We start from the raw sequence: 18,054 nt of genomic DNA, 5'->3' as shown, positions 1-18,054 counted from the left end.
TAAACAAAACCCAAGGAAAAAGCTACTAGATGGATCTACTTATATAGGAGCAAGGGGTGGCGGCCAAGGAGGTGGGAGGACATCCCAAGGCAGCCTAAAACTAACCCTATGTCGTACAGGGCTCATGGGCCCAAGTGGAGGTGGTGCAACACCTTTCGACTTGTTGTTTGACTCGGATTCTGCTGCAGCGTCAGATTGTTTCATCGATATCTCTATGCTCCAGACTAATTTGAAGGTGATTCCAATTGGGTTGGAAAGAGCATGAAATCTACTTTCCAACAAAAAAAGAATCACCCAATTTGGAGTCCGTATGAAAAAGTTGTTGATGTTTTGAGTTAGATATGTCTGTGCAGTCCGAATCTGAATCCAGAACGTGAGAGACTTGAACTCTATCTTCTCTTGGCCCAAAAGTGACATGAGAGAACTTTTTGAACAGAACCTAAACTTCTCCTTTTCCCTTATCTTCATATGTGGATTGTACAAATGACCCATACACCTACAATTATACAAGACACAAAAGTGTGTGAAGTATTTTTGTTCTGGATAACATAAATAGATTATTGAATAGTTTGGACTAGAAATCACCTCACAAATATGCATGTATGAAATATTTTTGGTCGTATCCAAGGTAGTAATGTCCTCATCATCCTCCCCTTTTTGAAAACAAAGCCGTCCTCGGCGTTACTTAATCTGAAATGTGGCTAACAAAAGAGACAAGGTGTACATGTTGTATATGTATATGTCATCCATTTTTACTTCCCTTGATTTTTGCACATATGACACATGTATACATGAGTGACTTTCATAGTTCATAAAATCTAAAGCCAAAAAATTATCACAAGAAGTAGAAGGCATGAAAATATTGCAACTCAGTTTGCACATATAAGTGAAGCTCTTATTCATTTCAAAAGAATGGCAATGTTCATCATTAAACCATCCCAACATTGGTGAATAAACCTTACTTGCATCAAATTTACATGCTACAATATGCTTAAATAAGCAAACATGCAATAAGTCATTGGACATAGAATCATCACCAAGATTAGAGGTCATATCAAAATGATTAAACATTGGTTCTTTTGCATCAACAATTAATTCAATGGGTGCACTAAAAATTGTTGGTATTTCAGTTGTTTGATCACATGGCAAAGTCAAATTATCAACATAGTCCTCTAAAATAGGTGGTATGATCAAAGTAGTGGGTAGCTCATCAGATGGTGCATTCAAATTGACAAGGCATTCATCATTCTCATGTAGAGATGGAAGATCAGTACCTTTGCCATTACCTCTTATGATCAACTTAGATGATGTAGCGACTCTCGGGGGCGATGCGTCACATGGTGGAGGTGATGTAGTCCTCACAACAACGGATGTGGTTGTCATAGTATGCCTAGTAGTTGAAGGAACAATCATATCAACTCTTGGAATGTGCACCATGCGCTTGTTGTCCTCGTGGGCAACACATCGCTTTATTTCCTGTTCAGCTTTGCAAGCAAGACGAAACAAATGGTCCATAGTATAACACTCTTCATGAATTAATATCTCTTGAATATCACGGTTTAATCCTCCCCAAAATCTATCCATAAAATCATCTTCACTTTCTTCTAAAGAGGAATGCAACAAGGTAGTTTGTAAATCATCATAATATTTTGATACAGTGTCACTACCTTGTTTTAAATGTTGCAACTTCTTAATCATGTCACGAGTATAATAAGCGGGAACGAAAGTATGTCGCATGGCAAGTTTCAAATCATCCCAAGTAGTAGGTATATAATCAGGGTGTAACCGACAATATTCACTCCACCAAACCAAAGCATAATCAGTGAAAGAACCAACCGCAACCTTAACCTTTTTATGTTCATCAAAATTATGGGAAGCAAATATATTTTTTATGTTGAACTCGCATTCAATATATAAAGCAGGTCTAAAATGGTCATTAAATGGTGGTATAGATACATTAACCTGGTCATGTGCATTTGGATGTTTGTGCACCTCTTGTGATGGTTGTGGTATTTGCAAAGGTGGTGGCACGTCTCCCACGATCGACAAAGCCCATGAATTGACTCTGGATCCTGTCATGATTAGTAGAAACAAGAAATAGAATCCAAAAAAATGTTCCTATGAACTACTTGGAAGTGGTGGTAAAACGCTCACAGTATAGCAAATCTCAATATCTTACAAGTTCTTACCATGCAGCAGGTGGTGATCGGCAACCAACGGTGTCAAATAGCTCTGAAGATTGAGTAAAGCGATTGCCAGGAGAACGTACGTATACACGGTGTAGAAATATGTGGAGCTGGGTTGGCTATATATGGTACCAAAAGATTAGCAATAATCAATTCAAAGATGCAATGTTGAATAAACGTTCAACGACGGTATTGTGCTGGTCCTAGGCTAGACCGAACTAGAGACGCGAGCCTAGAACACTAATGAGGTCACGCCATAGCACAACTAGCATCAATAAAAGATATGAAGTAGCTCTGGACAGCAAGATATAAGTGAAGATCACAATAGCAGTAAAGATAATGATATGAAACAACAGCCAAGCAGGATATATCAACAACTTTCTCTCCAACTTTTTCTTTGGAAAAATTTGTGCCAATTTTTCTCAAGAATAGCACTGACTCAAGCTTTCAAACGCAAAAAGAATCACTCAATTCCGAGTTGATATGAGGAGTCAAAAAATTCTAAAACTGGTCTGAAAAACTAGAATAAGCTATGTTCGTGAACTTCGGAGGGCAAAAAGACCTATTTAGAAGACGATTTTGACGTGCCAAATATTGCACTAGCTTATGCAACTATTTAGATGCGGCTCGTTGCTAGCTTTCTATTTGAGTACTCGCGGAGGCAAAACGGACTTCGTATAAGGAAGTTATGCCTGTTTTACTGAACAGTGCACAAAACAGATTCCAATCCGAATTCAACTATGAGATTGAGTCTAGATAGATCCGAATTTTATTATTTTTTCTCCTCTCTTCTTTTCCTCACACTTTTTTTCCTTTTTCTTTCTTTTTTTCTCTGACTCTTTTTTACTTTTTTTCTCTCATTTTTTTTCTCTGTCTTTTTTTCTCTCTCCCTCTTTCCAAAACAAACTAGATAAGATGTACTCCCTCCGTTCCTAAATATTTGTCTTTCTAGACATTTCAAATGACTACTAAATACATAAGGATACGGATGTATGTAGACATATTTTAGAATGTAAATTCACTCATTTTGCTCCGTATGTAGTCACTTGTTGAAATGCCTAGAAATACAAGTATTTAGGAACGGAGGGAGTAGATTGGATCAAGCGAAGATGGGAACGATCTCAACTATGATTATGACAATGAACGGTGGGTAGCACGTGGAGGAAATTGATGGATGGGTGGTGGACAGCGGAAGGGATAACGATGCAGCAGAGACATGACTAATGTGAACAGAACTCGAAACTCTAAACGACCTAGACACTAAGACCAGCAACTCGACACGACGATGCAACCGATAATTCAACTATGCAAGCAATGAAAATAAAATTGCAAAGGCTCAGACTGGCTTGGACAAAGGATGAATAGATCTAACTTTTTCTTGTGGCTTTTTCTTGGACAATAGGTAAGAAAAATAAATCTAATCTAGAAAGAACTGGAAATTCTCACCGAGCAACCTGAAAACTGATACCACTTGATAGAGGCTAAGGTGTCCCGATGTTTCGATGAGATGGTGGCTATCGTTTTCTATGAGAGTCGACCTTGACGATCCGACTATGAACGTGCGAGACGTCGCGCCTTAGCAATCGCTAAACCAACTTCCGAGGGTTATTGACCACGCCGGAGCACGATCAACCTGACCACGAGGGTCTGTTTCTTGCGAGCAAACGAAGAACAAGTAAGAAACTGAGATTGCAATCTGGATATTACGAATATAAGATGAAAGCTTTATTGATCAAGGTGGGGTTCTGTGACGCCTTTGTCTAGTCGTTGAACACAAACGAAGTACGCGAAGTTACAGCTATGGCGAACTTTAATCTAAACAAAAACCCAAGGAAAAGGCTACTAGATGGATCTACTTATATAGGAGCAAGGGGTGGCGGCCAAGGAGGTGGGAGGACATCTCAAGGCAGCCTAAAACTCACCCTAGGTCGTACAGGGCTCATGGGCCCAAGTGGAGGTGGTGCAACACCTTTGGACTTGTTGTTTGACTCGGATTCTGCTGCAGCGTCAGATTGTTTCGTCGATATCTCTATGCTCCGGACGAATTTGAAGGTGATTCCAATTGCGTTGGAAAGAGCACGAAATCTACTTTCCAACAAAAAAAAAGAATCACCCAATTTGAAGTCCGTATGAAAAAGTTGTTGATGTTTTCAGTCAGGTATGTCTGTGCAGTCCGACTGAATCTAGAACGTGAGAGACTTGGACTCTATCTTCTCTTGGCCCAAAAGTGACGTGAGAGAACTTTTTGAGCAAAACCTAAACTTCTCCTTTTCTCTTATCTTCATATGTGGATTGTACAAATGTCCCATACACCTACAATTATACAAAACACAAAAGTGTGTGAAGTATTTTTGTTCTGAATAACATAAATAGATTATTGAATAGTTTGGACTAGAAATCACCTCACAAATATGCATGTATGCAATATTTTTGGTCGTATCCAAGGTAGTCATGTCCTCATCAGGAAGGAAGGGGAAGAGGGGAGAATGAAAGGGGGGCCGACCCCCCTTCCCAATTCGGATTGGGCTTGGGGGGGGTGCGCCTCCACCTGGCCGCCTCCTCCTCTCTTCCACTATGGCCCATCAAGGCACATTAACTCCCCGGGGGGTTCTGGTAACCCTCCGGTACTTCGAAAAAAGCCCGAACTTATCTGAAACCTTTCCGGTGTCCAAACATAATCTTCCAATATATCAATCTTCATATCTCGACCATTTCGAGACTCCTCGTCATGTCCGTGATCACATCCGGGACTCCAAACTATCTTTGGTACATCAAATCACATAACTCATAATACAAATCGTCATCGAACGTTAAGCATGCGGACCCTACGGGTTCGAAAACTATGTAGACATGACCGAGACACATCTCCGATCAATAACCAATAGCGGAACCTGGATGCTCATATTAGCTCCTACATATTCTACGAAGATCTTTATCGGTCAAACCGCATAACAACATACATTGTTCCCTTTGTCATCCGTATGTTACTTGCCCGAGATTCGATCGTCGGTATCATCATACCTAGTTCAATCTCGTTACTGGCAAGTCTCTTTACTCGTTCCATAATGCATCATCCTGTAACTAACTTATTAGTCACATTGCTTGCAAGGCTTATAGTGATGATCATTACCGAGAGGGCCCAGAGATACCTCTCCGATACTCGGAATGACAAATCCTAATATTGATCTATGCCAACTCAACAAACACCATCGGAGACACCTGTAGAGCATCTTTATAATCACCCAGTTACGTTGTGATGTTTGATAGCACAGAAGGTGTTCCTCCGATATTCGGGAGTTGCATAATCTCATAGTCAGAGGAACATATATAAGTCATGAAGAAAGCAATAGCAATAAAATTAAACAATCATTATGCTAAGCTAATGGATGGATCTTGTCCATCACATCATTCTCTAATGATGTGACCCCGTTCATCAAATGACAACACACGTCTATGGCTAGGAAATTTAACCATCTTTGATTAACGAGCTAGTCAAGTAGAGGCATACTAGGAACACTCTGTTTTGTCTATGTATTCACACATGTATCAAGTTTCCGGTTAATACAATTCTAGCATGAATAATAAACATTTATCATGATATAAGGAAATATAAATAACAACTTTATTATTGCCTCTAGGGCATATTTCCTTCATAGTTACCATGATATTTATACTTATGAGAGGTATGTTTTACAGCAACTTTTTCCCCTGGGTCAAAAATTTGCCGCAGTATTTGTATGGAAGTTATCACATCTATGATACGTAAACTACCATGTTATTTACATAGAAGTTACCGGGGGGTGTTTGTCAACAACTTTTTTCTCATGTTCAAAAAGTTACCGCGGTGTTTGTACATAAGTTATCATGCCTGCGGTGCATAAATTATCATGCTATTGACAAATAAGTTACCGGGGTTTGTTTTAACAACTTTTTCCATTGGTCAAAAGTTACCATGGTGTTTGAAAGTTATAAGGTTTGCAATGTGATGATTATCATGTTATTCACATAGAAGTTATCATGATTAGGCCTTCGAGCGAGACAACCCATCTCACATCTCATCCTCTCTTCCACGATCCTGACAGGGGAGAGGGTGAAAGATTGGAAATAGTGATTCACCCAACTTTGCTTTAGATCCCATATGTGTTGGAGCATTGTGTGGTCAATCTTTCTCTAAAATTCTGATTGGTTTTGTTGTTTGTCAGTTTGCCAATTTGATAATAGTTCAAACTAATAGATCAAATACAAGTTGTCTTCAACATAAACAACAAACAGATGGTGGATTGATTGGTTGGCTAGCTAGAGGCTAAACCAAACAATCAGAGTTCGAATCCCCGAAATCATGGTTTAAATGCGCATGCATAAAATAAGAAGGTGCGGTTAAAGAAGATCGGGATAATCCTTGCCTAAATCATGGTTTAAATGGGCATGCCTAAAATTAGGAGGTGCCGTTAAAGGATACCGGGATAATTAAGTCGATCCATTAAATAGCGCTAAGATAATTAATACGATCCAATAAATTGCGGGATAGTGAGAAATGGAAGAAAAAGCAAACAAGATCGCGGTCGCTCGATCTCAATCCAATGCTAGGCGATGCGTTCGGATCTGTTACGAAATTTCATTGGTTCGGAATTTAAGTTTGCGCTAAATAAAAGCTAAAATCCTTCTTGATGTTGAGATGGTACTCCATCGCTGAACTGGAGAGGGCGAAAGCAAAGTCGTCCTCTTCCTTGGCCGTCCGCTAGCCACGTGGCGGCCCCTTTTACTCCGGCGGGGACGGCCTCCTTCGCCTCAAAGAGAACTCGGGCTCCGCCTCCCGAAGGCGCTTTCTCGTCGAGCCAGTGGAAGTTCCTCCACACCTGCGTCCCACCGCTGCAGGAGAGGGCGTCGCGCTCCCGCGCCTGCTTGCGGCGCCATTCCTCCACCGGCGGGCTAAGGGAGGAGCTCCCGGCCTCGTCGTCATGGCGGCACTTGCAAGCGGGCGAGCCACCTCGGCCACCCCACCCGTGTCCAGCATCCGACATCCTGGGACTTTTGTGCTTGTGCGCGCGGCAAAGTGCTGCCGGAGGGGAATGGATTTGTCGACGGAGATTGCAAGTTTGCGGCGGAGAGGGAAAGAGGATTTTGCCACCCTGAAACGCAGCCGCTCCAGTATATAAGCTTTACAAGCCGGGCCACTTCTACGGTATCTGGCCAGGTGATTTTTTTTTTTTATGAGGGAGTACAGGATTTTCTAGCTCTAAGAAGCCACGACAGATGTATAATTCAGCTTCCAGATCTCATGGAACCGTATCAACTGATGCACTCATCACCATAATAACACATCATAGCATCAAAATCCAAATACAGACCAGGTCCTAAAATTACTTATGGTAAAACAGGATCAAGTAATTCTTATTTTGCTACTTCCAACAGGTTGAGTAAAGAAAAGGAGATAAAACAAGAGCCAGACAAGTGATAGAGTACTCCAACCGACTGTTATTACATGAACTTCCTGAAAAGCCTTCAGCTATCTTCAGGAACACAAGTAGCCTTTAACCCTTGCAGCATGGTCAGCCTCCATTTCACAATCGGTCAGCAAGTGAATTCTGGGAGCAGACTCGATGCCCTGGGTCAACAGCTTCTTCATCGCATCCAACTTCTTCTTTGCCCGTGGAAGCCTATCAGGCTTAAAAATGGCCGTGTGTTTGCACTTGCTACATGCCAGTCTATCATACAGGTACACATCCTTCAGATTCACCGCTGCTTTCATGACACGCCTGACATGACTCACCATGCAATTTACAAAGCAAAAGATGATGAGCTTGGCAAGGCGTCGGTGCTTGAAATTTGATCTAGGTGATTCCCACTTGACGCCCTTCATCTCGCTAAGCGAGAGTTCCATCCTCCTTTTCTTATCCATTATCATTTCACACGGATGATCAATTACCTGCACTCCAACATAGGTAAAGGAAACAGGTTAGTTTTGCCACTCATAGGACACTCATGCAAGGGTAATAATAATAGAGCAACTCAAACAAAAAAGAATAGAACAAGCTCTAGGTACCGTTATTAGCAGAGTAAACCATAGAGAAAGAACAAGTGGATTTAGGTAAGAACATACCAACATGTACAACTCTTCAAGTGATGGCGCAGCTTCCAGAATGAAAATTGTCCAGGTGAGATCAGACCCTTCAGGAATGCTAACTAGACTGACAATCCTTAGTCTGTGGAACGCAGATGCCAGCCTTTCGCTCAGACACTCTGGTTGAACCCAAATCTGCAACAATAAACACATAATATGATGATTTTTTTTAAGAACACATAATAGGATGAGTAGAGAACAAGTGAAGCCGGTACAAAGCAATCATCCCGACTTACCTTTTCGCATTTAAACCCCAAATGCAGTTCTTGGATGTGTGTCTCACAAAGTAATGTACTCAACACGACCATTTTGTGCCGACTAAGACCAACATTAGTGAGGTTCAAAAAGTCAAGCAGTGGCACATGACCAAATGACAATGGTAGTTCTTCAAAAGCCATCCAATATGTGAACGTTGTCCGGGTGAGTTTTGGGAGCCACTTGAGTTTGACTTTGTAAAAACGGCAGTTGACCATACTGAGCTCACTAAGTTGAGCGTGTTCAACCTGGAGTGTTAAATGATTCTGTGTGTCGCAATTGAAAAAACCCAAATATTTTAATCGCTTGCAAGTGACAAAGATGTTGGAGACAAAGTCAGATTCAACAAATCTCAAATTCTCCATGTAGAGGCGCGTCAAACCAGTAAATGCATTCAGACACTCATTAAAAAATGACACAAACTGTGTCCCATAGTTCAACACATCATCAAGAGTGCACTGTCGGCGTTTCTTCACTGTCAAAATGTGAATTCAGCTTTCTCAATCTTGTGTGTCGTCATGGCACTGCCAACAGTATGTCCAATGGATATGGGGACATCACCTCTCAAGTAGAACATGGTAGACAGGAGGCGGATGGTGTCTTCGCCTAGACATCTGCGGGCCAGTAAGCTCTTTGTCGCTTCAAGAGCAGCTGCATTGATCCGAACCAAGTCACCATCAGAGATGTTGGAGGTAGACACGCCATCAGGCTGAGCATTTATGATAAGTCGGGAGACCTTGCAAGAGAGCTGGCACCACCGTCTGGAGAGGATGCTGGTTCTCGCAACTTCACGGAAATCGAGTCGGTCAAGAATGTTGACCACAATGTCACTGGGCAAGGTGCTGATTCTATCATCTCCGCTGTCTTTCTGCATTTGGCATGGGAACATATCAGAGTTGATTTCGCACTAGTCGCAAAAACACACTTTCGATATTCTCATGGATGGAATTTCTATGTAGTACCAAGAGATACAAACTTGAAATACTTTTTCCACAAAATAACTGCAATCGTGAAAGAAGCTACTCCCTCCGTCCCATAATGTAAGACGCTTTTTTACCCTAGTGTAGTGTCAAAAAAAGTGTCTTACATTATGGGACGGAGGGAGTATTTTGATTCAGTCTCCAAGATGCCATTTTAATGTAGTCCAGAAGATACAACCTTGATAATTTTCCCGTAAAAAAATTCAAGTTTTAATGAAGCAACTATGAATGGGCCTAGATGGAACGGAAGGACAATGAACTCACCTCCATGGCTACCCTAAGATAATTCAAGTTTTAGCAGCTTTTTTAAGTAAGCAAAGATGCAGCTTTTATAAGGTTAAAAGATATACATGCTTCTATTTTTTATTTTATTTTATTACTTCACCGAAAGTAATTTTTTGTATCCTCAAAGAAGCAATTTCGATTCGGTGTGAAATATTAAATTTTGACCCTAGTTTCAGAGGAAGAACCGTCTTAACAAAGAAATATGTTCAGTGGAAGGAGAGGGCAAGGAACTCACCTCCATGGCTCCCGTGTAGGTCTGCCGAGGCCCGAGAAGAACTTGCAGCTGATGGCTCATGGGTTGCGGTTCTGCTTCGAGATCTGATGACTGCCGGGGCGTCCTGGGCAGATATATACTCCCTCCGTTCCACGGATATATCAGATGATTATAGGATTATTAGGATACACGCTCCAACAACCTAGAAGTGTTGTCTTAATTCTTAACTAAATATATATGTGATATTGTTCTCAAATTCTTGATCCAATTCGACAGAAGCTACAATTCCAACTCTACCAGTCCAACCACAAACGTGCATCAGCAAATATCATGAGCCACCTGACAAATACACAAAAATGAAGTGAATGGCATACTCAAGAAAAACGACACCTTCGAGCATTTCTGGATGGAAAATCACTAATAATAGTGTCAAGATCAATGTTATCCGACATATCTTTCTCAATAAAGCACCATGGCCAAGCCATTCAATCTCTCCTCTGACATGGTTGATCTCAAATAGTTCTTTAGTGATTTAAGTTTTGAAAAAGGAACAGTTAAAAGGAGAGAGAACACCTGAATTCTTGTCTTCACGAATCCTGTTCTTGGTCTCTTGGAGCAAATAGAAGAAATCCAACGCTGCTCCACACTGCTCGCATCAATTCATCATAAGCAGAAAATAGACAAGGAAAAAAATTGAGATGCAAAAAATTACGAGGAGTTGCCTGGACTCCACGTCTCCGCTCTCCACTGCCGGACAGGCGGACCACAGCCCCAACTATCGATGGCCATCTGCCGGCTGCTACTCTCCGTGTTCCTGCCAGGGCACAGGGTGTGTCGTCGCTGGCCGGCTCGCCTCTCTGGATCCGTTCGCCGGGGCCCTTGGGGTATTTGTAGGATGCAAAGAAATACACTGAAGTGTGATACTAATGGACAATTCATTGATTAGCTTGGGGAGTTGGGGTTCTGGAACTCGGGGCAATCAATTGGATTTGGGGAAGAGGATGAGAACGAGAGGGAGACGATGAGTTGGCGGCTGGCGGCGTGTTTCTGGGACTGGGAGCGGACGGGATTGTTGGCTTCGTTCGTGCGTTGCTGCTCGCTTCTTCATGGGCTGGGCTGTTTGTCCTGCGTACAATTTTTCTTTCTATGAATATACTGTGTATTGTATGCACGCATAGGGTATGGGCCCCTGCTCGTGCTGGGCCCTAGGCCGTCGCACTCGCCGCCATGGCCCAGGGCCGGCCCTGGGTTCAGCCTGGAAGACCGATGGCAACTTGGAGACCCAAAAAAGATGCAGTCCATCTTATTCTAGGAAATAAGAGATCTAGTCGAATTCGGAGACGGATGATTGCTTCGATCGCGGCACCGTAAGGAGCCGCTTGATTGCGGGTTGCAGCTCAAAAATGAGCTGCTTGATTGCGGACTGCCGCTCCGAAAGGAGCCGCTTGATTGCGGACTGCCGCTCCGAAAAGAGCTTCTCGATTCTAAATTGCAGCTCCAAACTTTGGAGCTGCTTATTTACTCGCCTCGACTGGAACACGGCTCAATCCTCATACGAGGACCACTTGGGTGGCGAGGCGGCGACGGCGGAGGAGCTCGGCACACGGCTGGCGGCGACGGCGGAGGAGCTCGGCACACGACCGGCGCATCTCTGTTCTAATCTCTCTCCTCCTTTCCGCTAACCCTAGGTTGGGGGTGGGATGACCATTATATATTCGCGGCCTGCGGTGGAGGAATGCTGGATGGGCTTTTTTTTTTTAGGAACGCTGGATGGGCTAAGGCGCAACGCGTGCCTGCTGCCTGGATGACCAAATGGGGGCCTAGCCCGGCACGTTTATAATCGGGTCGTGCCGGCATGCGGCCTGGCCCGAGGCTGGGCACGAGTGTCGGTTCGGCCCGGCACGTTTAGTTGTTTTTATTTTTATTTTTCCCTAATAAAAAACAATAAAGTGTGCATCAAGGACAGTCGCTCGCGCGTTACATGTCGGCAAGCTACGAGACAAATGAGTTTGACTCCACGTCGGCAAGCTGCGTCGTTCGCTTCGTCGCGAAGAAAGCCCTCTGCTCTCCTCCTCTCCTGACGCACGCGCCTCCTCTCCCAGAAATTTCTTTCTTCCCACAAGCAATCTCCTCTCTCCCCAGGTAGGGTTGCCACCGCCACCGCCCCATCGCTCCTTCGGCGCTGGCCACCGACGGAAGGTGGCGGCAAGAGCTAGAAGGTGAGTAGTGACACGAGCTCTCGTCCCGAGGAAGCCGCGGAAGGACAAGCACAACCCAGTCGAGATGCGGTCGTCGGTGTCGTGATGGGGTGGAGCTGCAGAGTAGGGGCGGCGACAAGGGGAAGGAGTAGACAAGGGAGGAGTGGAGAAGGTCGTCTCCCGCGCTGCACCGCGGACAAGAGGGTGGCGGGCGGCAGTCGCCGTGGCGGAGGAGAGGAAGACGAGCTGCCACGCAGGGGAGAGGAAGGAAAGTTGCGCCCATAGTGAAAGCGGGGCAGCCCAAGGCTATCGCGTAGGAGAACGGGGAGGGGGGCGCTGCCACCGAGAAGAGCGACGAGGGTTGCGGCGTCGCTGCAGATGAGAAGGAGAGCCACTACACCGCACGATTCCACATGAACCTCTCATCTTTAGGGTGAACATCCTCTGAAATTTTCTGTAGTGGGTACCCTGTTGTTCATCTTCAGAACATCCTCTGAAATTTTACTTGGCTGACGATGTTCTTACTCCATCATCTTCAGTACTGCTTGACTGCTTATTTTTATCTTAATAGAAGTGCAGATTCTATTATGGCAAAATGTCCACTATATTTTTTTGACAGTTAAATCTTCTTTATTCAAAGGACAGGAGGGCTATATCATTTACAACTAAAGAGATTAACCTCACCACTTCTTGACTTTTTCTCTCTTTCCGGTGCCCTGCTTCCAGCACTTATAGTCTTTGCTTGTGCGGATTTCTAGTTTTGTACGCCTACAAGGTATTTGATGAAAATCCCATAGGGCTAGCAGGGAAGGAGTGGTCTATATAAGCCATGTGATTTCATTCTTCAAAAAATTAGTTCCAGACAATCATAACAAGATGATTTTAGATTAATAAGAATCCATGAGGTGAATAAAAGTATGAAGAAACAAAAAATATATGAAATTGTGTATATTTTGTTTGATTGTGAGGTTATTAGCTTTGCTTGTGTTCTATTTGATCCCTTGCGAATGCGAATAAGAAAAGAAAGTTGAAACATGTTCACTAAAATGTGTGCTTTGCTGGCTTTTGTTTTCATGTAGGGATGCATTTGAGTGTACAGTTACCTGACTTTATATAGTGCTGCATCTTTTGTTTATCGCTAGATCTGCTGTATCAAATCTGCAAATGGCACCAACATCATACAGTGAGCTATGCCTGATAGCTATTGCTGTCATTTCCCCTCCTGAAATCATCCTTTTCCTATATGTAGTAGCTTCAGTAAGGTTGCTCACCAATGAGCTGGGAGTATTTTTGTCCTGGATACTTGCATGATTGAAGAAGAAATTTGGTATTCCTAAATGTGCTATTATAGATCAAAGGTGAACTCATCCCATTTTCTTACCTCAATCTCAGGAGAAGATTCTCTTGTTCACTAAAATTCATTTTTATGTAATTATTTCATTGATCCATGACATCGGCCATCCTCTGTGTCCCTTCCGCTCCTCTCGCCGATGACCATGAACAGGCAAAGGAAATGAAGCGCAGGCGCAGTGCCGCTATTGCCGCCGGATTTTCTCCCGGGTCATGGGAGGCGTTTGGGAGGATCGACTAGGAAGGATCGAACGGCACCTGGAGAAGACCTACACAAGGGTGCCACCAAGATCTTCAAGGACGTCCTCGACTCTGCCGGGTGAGATGGATTCTTTTCATCTTTCATTCTCCAGTCATTATGTTCTAGACCAAATAGATCCTAATGCGATCGAGTTGGAGGCAGATTCAGACAACAGATTCCTTTACAAATTCGAAGCGAGAACTCAAAAAAGAAAGTGCAAGGAAATGAAGGGCGCAAGACTACTAGAGGCAAAGACAGGCGGACGCGGCCGGAGCAGTATGGTGGCGTCGATGGGTGTGGAGGAGTGTGTGAAGACGCTGCAGAGCACCGTTGAGGAGCTTGTCAGCAGGACGAGCTGCTCCCGCTGCTGCATGGCAACCCAGCCGGATCTGCCTCGACAGGTTCGAGCCCTCCGTCACCGGCCTCGTGCACATCTGGCAGGTCAATAATAATTCTCTGACTCTTAACTTCTCGGTCAGCCAAGTTGCACTTGCACCACATGCTCTTGCCACAAATTCCTTAGGACTATATGTATGTTGTATGTTTCGGAATGACTGACAAACGTCCTTGCCTTCTCCTCTTCTTTTGTTTCTACCAAATTCTAAGGGTGTTGGGAAGGTGGTCAATGTGAACAAGATGGTCAGGGCCAGATGGAGAGTAAAGATCCTAATAGCGGACCAGAGGCCAACTTGGCAAGATCAGGGAGCAGCTGGACCACGATAAGGACTTCGGCGGCGGCTTCTCCGCCATGTGGGATTATTCCTTGACCTTTCACAATTCCTTCAGGCGTCCATAACATCAACCATAATTTTGGTGTTTCTTAACCTTTTGCATTCTACTCTAACAAGTTAAATTAGGCCTATGACTTAGAAGTTTTTCTTAATACTTTTAGTTGTGAAATTTGTTTTGTGGTCTTCTTCCTGATTCGATGTGATTAGCACAATACTAAATTTGCCGGCTATTCATACTTCTGTGTGAACCAGATTAATCTAAAGCACCAAGATCTGCTTGTTCATTATTTTGATTCAAGCTAATCGAATGTTCATTATTTTGTGTCAATACAGTACAATGGAGAGCTATCCATGACATGTGTGGGAGCAATGGAATCGGAGGTGCTAGATGCAGGCACTAATTGTATTTAGAGTTCGGCTGCAATAATGAAATCTTTTAGGATGGTACAACCTTGGACTAGGGGATACCATGAACAGATCTTATAGTCAAATAATTTATGAGTGACTTCTACTGTTTACCTTATCTTTGGTTCAGAAAATAGGATCTAGCTTCAGTCAAGTTAACCATCAATTTGTTTCAGGGTTAGTCTCTATTCTTAGAGAACAGCGTTTTGGCTACCGAGCCCAGCTGCTCCTGCTATCTATACCATTCAATAGAGCATCGTGATGTGAGCCAAATTCAGTTTTTGAGGAAATACCACAGCCTATACGCAAAAGAATACATAATGTACTGACATGTACCACGTACAGGAAGCCAACTGTCAGGCACTCAGCGTCCTCCCTTGACGTCTCTCTCTGTAATAATGTCTAGCCGGCTGCTGCCTCCGAAGCTGACCTCTCCCTTTGCTCCGGTGCCAGATCAAAGCGTCAATCCATCCTTATCATGTGCAGGCCTGCAGGCGACTGTCTTGTCCCCGGGCAAGCTGGTGTGGAGGTGCAGGCCGTGCAGCACGCTGCGACAACAAACACGAGCTAGACGAAAGATTGAATCCATCGTCCTGATGAATTCAATTACATTCACGATAATATAACGTGCTGAGATGCATTAGCGCGTTGGACAGGAGCACTATGGATTCAATTCCTCTTCCTCCATCATGTTTCCTTCTCTCACATATCTGTAGTGCTACATGCCTACGTCTGAGCAACACGGCTTCACCGACGAGCCGGTGACGGGGGCACCTAGTTAAGAGACTTGCAGCGGCTAGCTTTGTCGCGCCTCGTCCTGTTCCAAATCAGGGCTGATACTATTTGTTGGGAGGTGCAACTCTAGCTCCAAAAATTTCTAACAGGGTCATCTTCTCCGACTGCTCCGGCGTGAGCGTGCAGGACAACCGCGTCCATGACGGACGCGGCAAAGGCGGCTGCGCACCGTATGGGGGAGCCTACATGGAACTTGGGTAGTCGTCTACACATCGCCAAACGGCGGGCTATCGAGGACAACTTGCCGTGCGAGCGCATCGCTTGCAGCAGTGATAGTGTCTTCACCGCCACCGCCAGCGTCCAGCTGGAGGTTCAGGCGCCTGAACATGAGGTGGTGCCTTCGCGCCTGTGGCGGCGATGGCGACTACCAGCATGAGCACACTTAGCAGGCTTCTTGCGTTAGGTCAAACTGCTAGAGCTGGTGCGTCTCCACTCGCCGTGAGCGCCCATGGCAGCAGCGCCGACGGCCGGCATGGGGGAGCACGCGCAGGAAATCATGAGAACACCCCGGTAGGTAGCGAATAAATGAACATGGGCCATGCGTGGGTTGTCCTTCCCATAAAAATGACTAATACATCCATATACGGGAGTAAATACGTGCGTCATTCCTAATCCCGAGGCTGACTCACGGCATAGATGTCGAGAGCATCTCAGCTCGGGCACCAAATTGCATTTCCGCTATTCTTATCCCATGTAAAGAAAATATGTACTATGAATTAAGTGACACCATGAAATAATCTGAATCAATATAAGAAAGAAGAATTACAAGTTTGTTAAAGAATGGGGGATCAGAAGTACAAAAGTAGCAAATCAGTAATGGCTTGCTCATGTTGGTCATACTTGAAGGAAATATGCCCTAGAGCCCTATAGGCAATAATAAAGTTGTTATTTATATTTCCTTATATTATGATAAATGTTTATTATTAATGCTAGAATTGTATTAATTGAAAACTTAGTACATGTGTGAATATATAGACAAACAGAGTGTCACTAGTATGTCTCTACTTGACTAGCTCGTTGAATCAAAAAAGGTTAAGTTTCCTAGCCATAGACATGAGTTGTCATTTGATTAACGGGATCACATCATTAGAGAATGATGTGATTGACTTGACCCATTCCGTTAGGTTAGCACTTGATCGTTTAGTATGTTGCTATTGCTTTCTTCATGACTTATACATGTTCCTATGACTATGAGATTATGCAACTCCCGAATACCGGAGGAACACTTAGTGTGTTATCAAACGTCACAACATAACTAGGTGATTATAAAGATGCTCTACAAGTGTCTCCGATGGTGTTTGTTGAGTTGGCATAGATCGAGATTAGGATTTGTCACTCCGAGTATCGGAGAGGTGTCTCTGGGCCCTCTCGGTAATGCACATCAGAGTGAAGTGGAAAATCATCGTAACAAGAAAAATAAAGTTTCTACGATCTGATCGTGGAGGAGAATATTTGAGTTACGAGTTTGGTCTTCATTTGAAACAACGTGGAATAATTTCACAACTCACGCCACCCGGAACACCACAGCGTAATGGTGTGTCCGAACATCGTAATCGTACTTTATTAGATATGGTGCGATCTATGATGTCTCTTACTGATTTACCACAATCATTTTGGGTTTATGCTTTAGAGACGACTGCATTCACGTTAAATAAGGCACCATCTAAATCCGTTGAGACGACACCTTATGAACTATGTGTTGGGGAACGTAGTAATTTCAAAAATTTCCTACGCACACGCAAGATCATGGTGATGCATAGCAACAAGAGAGGAGAGTGTTGTCTACATACCCTCGTAGACCGAAAGCGGAAGCGTTATAACAACGCGGTTGATGTAGTCGTACGTCTTCACGGCCCAACCGATCAAGCACCGAAACTACGACACCTCCGAGTTTTTGCACACATTCAGCTCGATGACGATCCCCGGACTCTGATCCAGCAAAATGTCGGGGATGAATTCCGTCAGCACGACGGCATGGTGACGATCTTGATGTTCTACCGTCGCAGAGCTTCGCCCAAGCACCGCTACAATATTATCGAGGATTATGGTGGAGGGGGGCACCGCACACGGCTAAGAGATCAATGATCAATTGTTGTGTCTTGGGGCGCCTCTGCCCCCGTATATAAAGGAGTGGAGGAGGGGGCCGGCCAAGGAGGGTGGCGCGCCCAAGGGGGGGGAGTCCAACTCCCACCGGGAGTAGGACTCCCCCTTTTCCTATTAGGAGTAGGAGAGGGAAGGAGGAGGAAGAAGGGAGGAAGGAAAGGGGGGCCGGCCCCCCTCCCAATTCGGATTG

The 18,054-nt window shown here is 44.1% G+C and overlaps 1 long non-coding RNA gene and 1 pseudogene across 3 annotated transcripts; one reads left to right on the top strand and one right to left on the bottom strand.

Moving 5' to 3' along the window:
• Positions 1-7,467: 7,467 nt before the first annotated feature.
• LOC119301398 lies at positions 7,468-11,664 on the bottom strand (annotated as a pseudogene).
• A 449-nt stretch (positions 11,665-12,113) lies between these two features.
• Positions 12,114-15,199, top strand: LOC119301397. 3 transcript variants are annotated; one of them, XR_005147035.1, is made up of 5 exons: positions 12,114-13,597; positions 13,744-13,908; positions 13,993-14,271; positions 14,437-14,580; positions 14,895-15,199. It is a non-coding gene; the product is annotated as an uncharacterized LOC119301397 (long non-coding RNA). The 3 variants fall into 3 exon arrangements; XR_005147036.1 differs by having other exon boundaries at positions 12,114-13,908; positions 13,999-14,271; XR_005147034.1 differs by having other exon boundaries at positions 12,114-13,908.
• The last annotated feature ends 2,855 nt before the right edge of the window (positions 15,200-18,054 follow it).

The sequence above is a fragment of the Triticum dicoccoides genome, chromosome 5A (assembly GCF_002162155.2).
Source record: "Triticum dicoccoides isolate Atlit2015 ecotype Zavitan chromosome 5A, WEW_v2.0, whole genome shotgun sequence".
In the NCBI taxonomy this organism is placed as follows: Eukaryota; Viridiplantae; Streptophyta; class Magnoliopsida; order Poales; family Poaceae; genus Triticum; species Triticum dicoccoides.
This window is presented reverse-complemented; position numbering and strand designations above follow the sequence as displayed.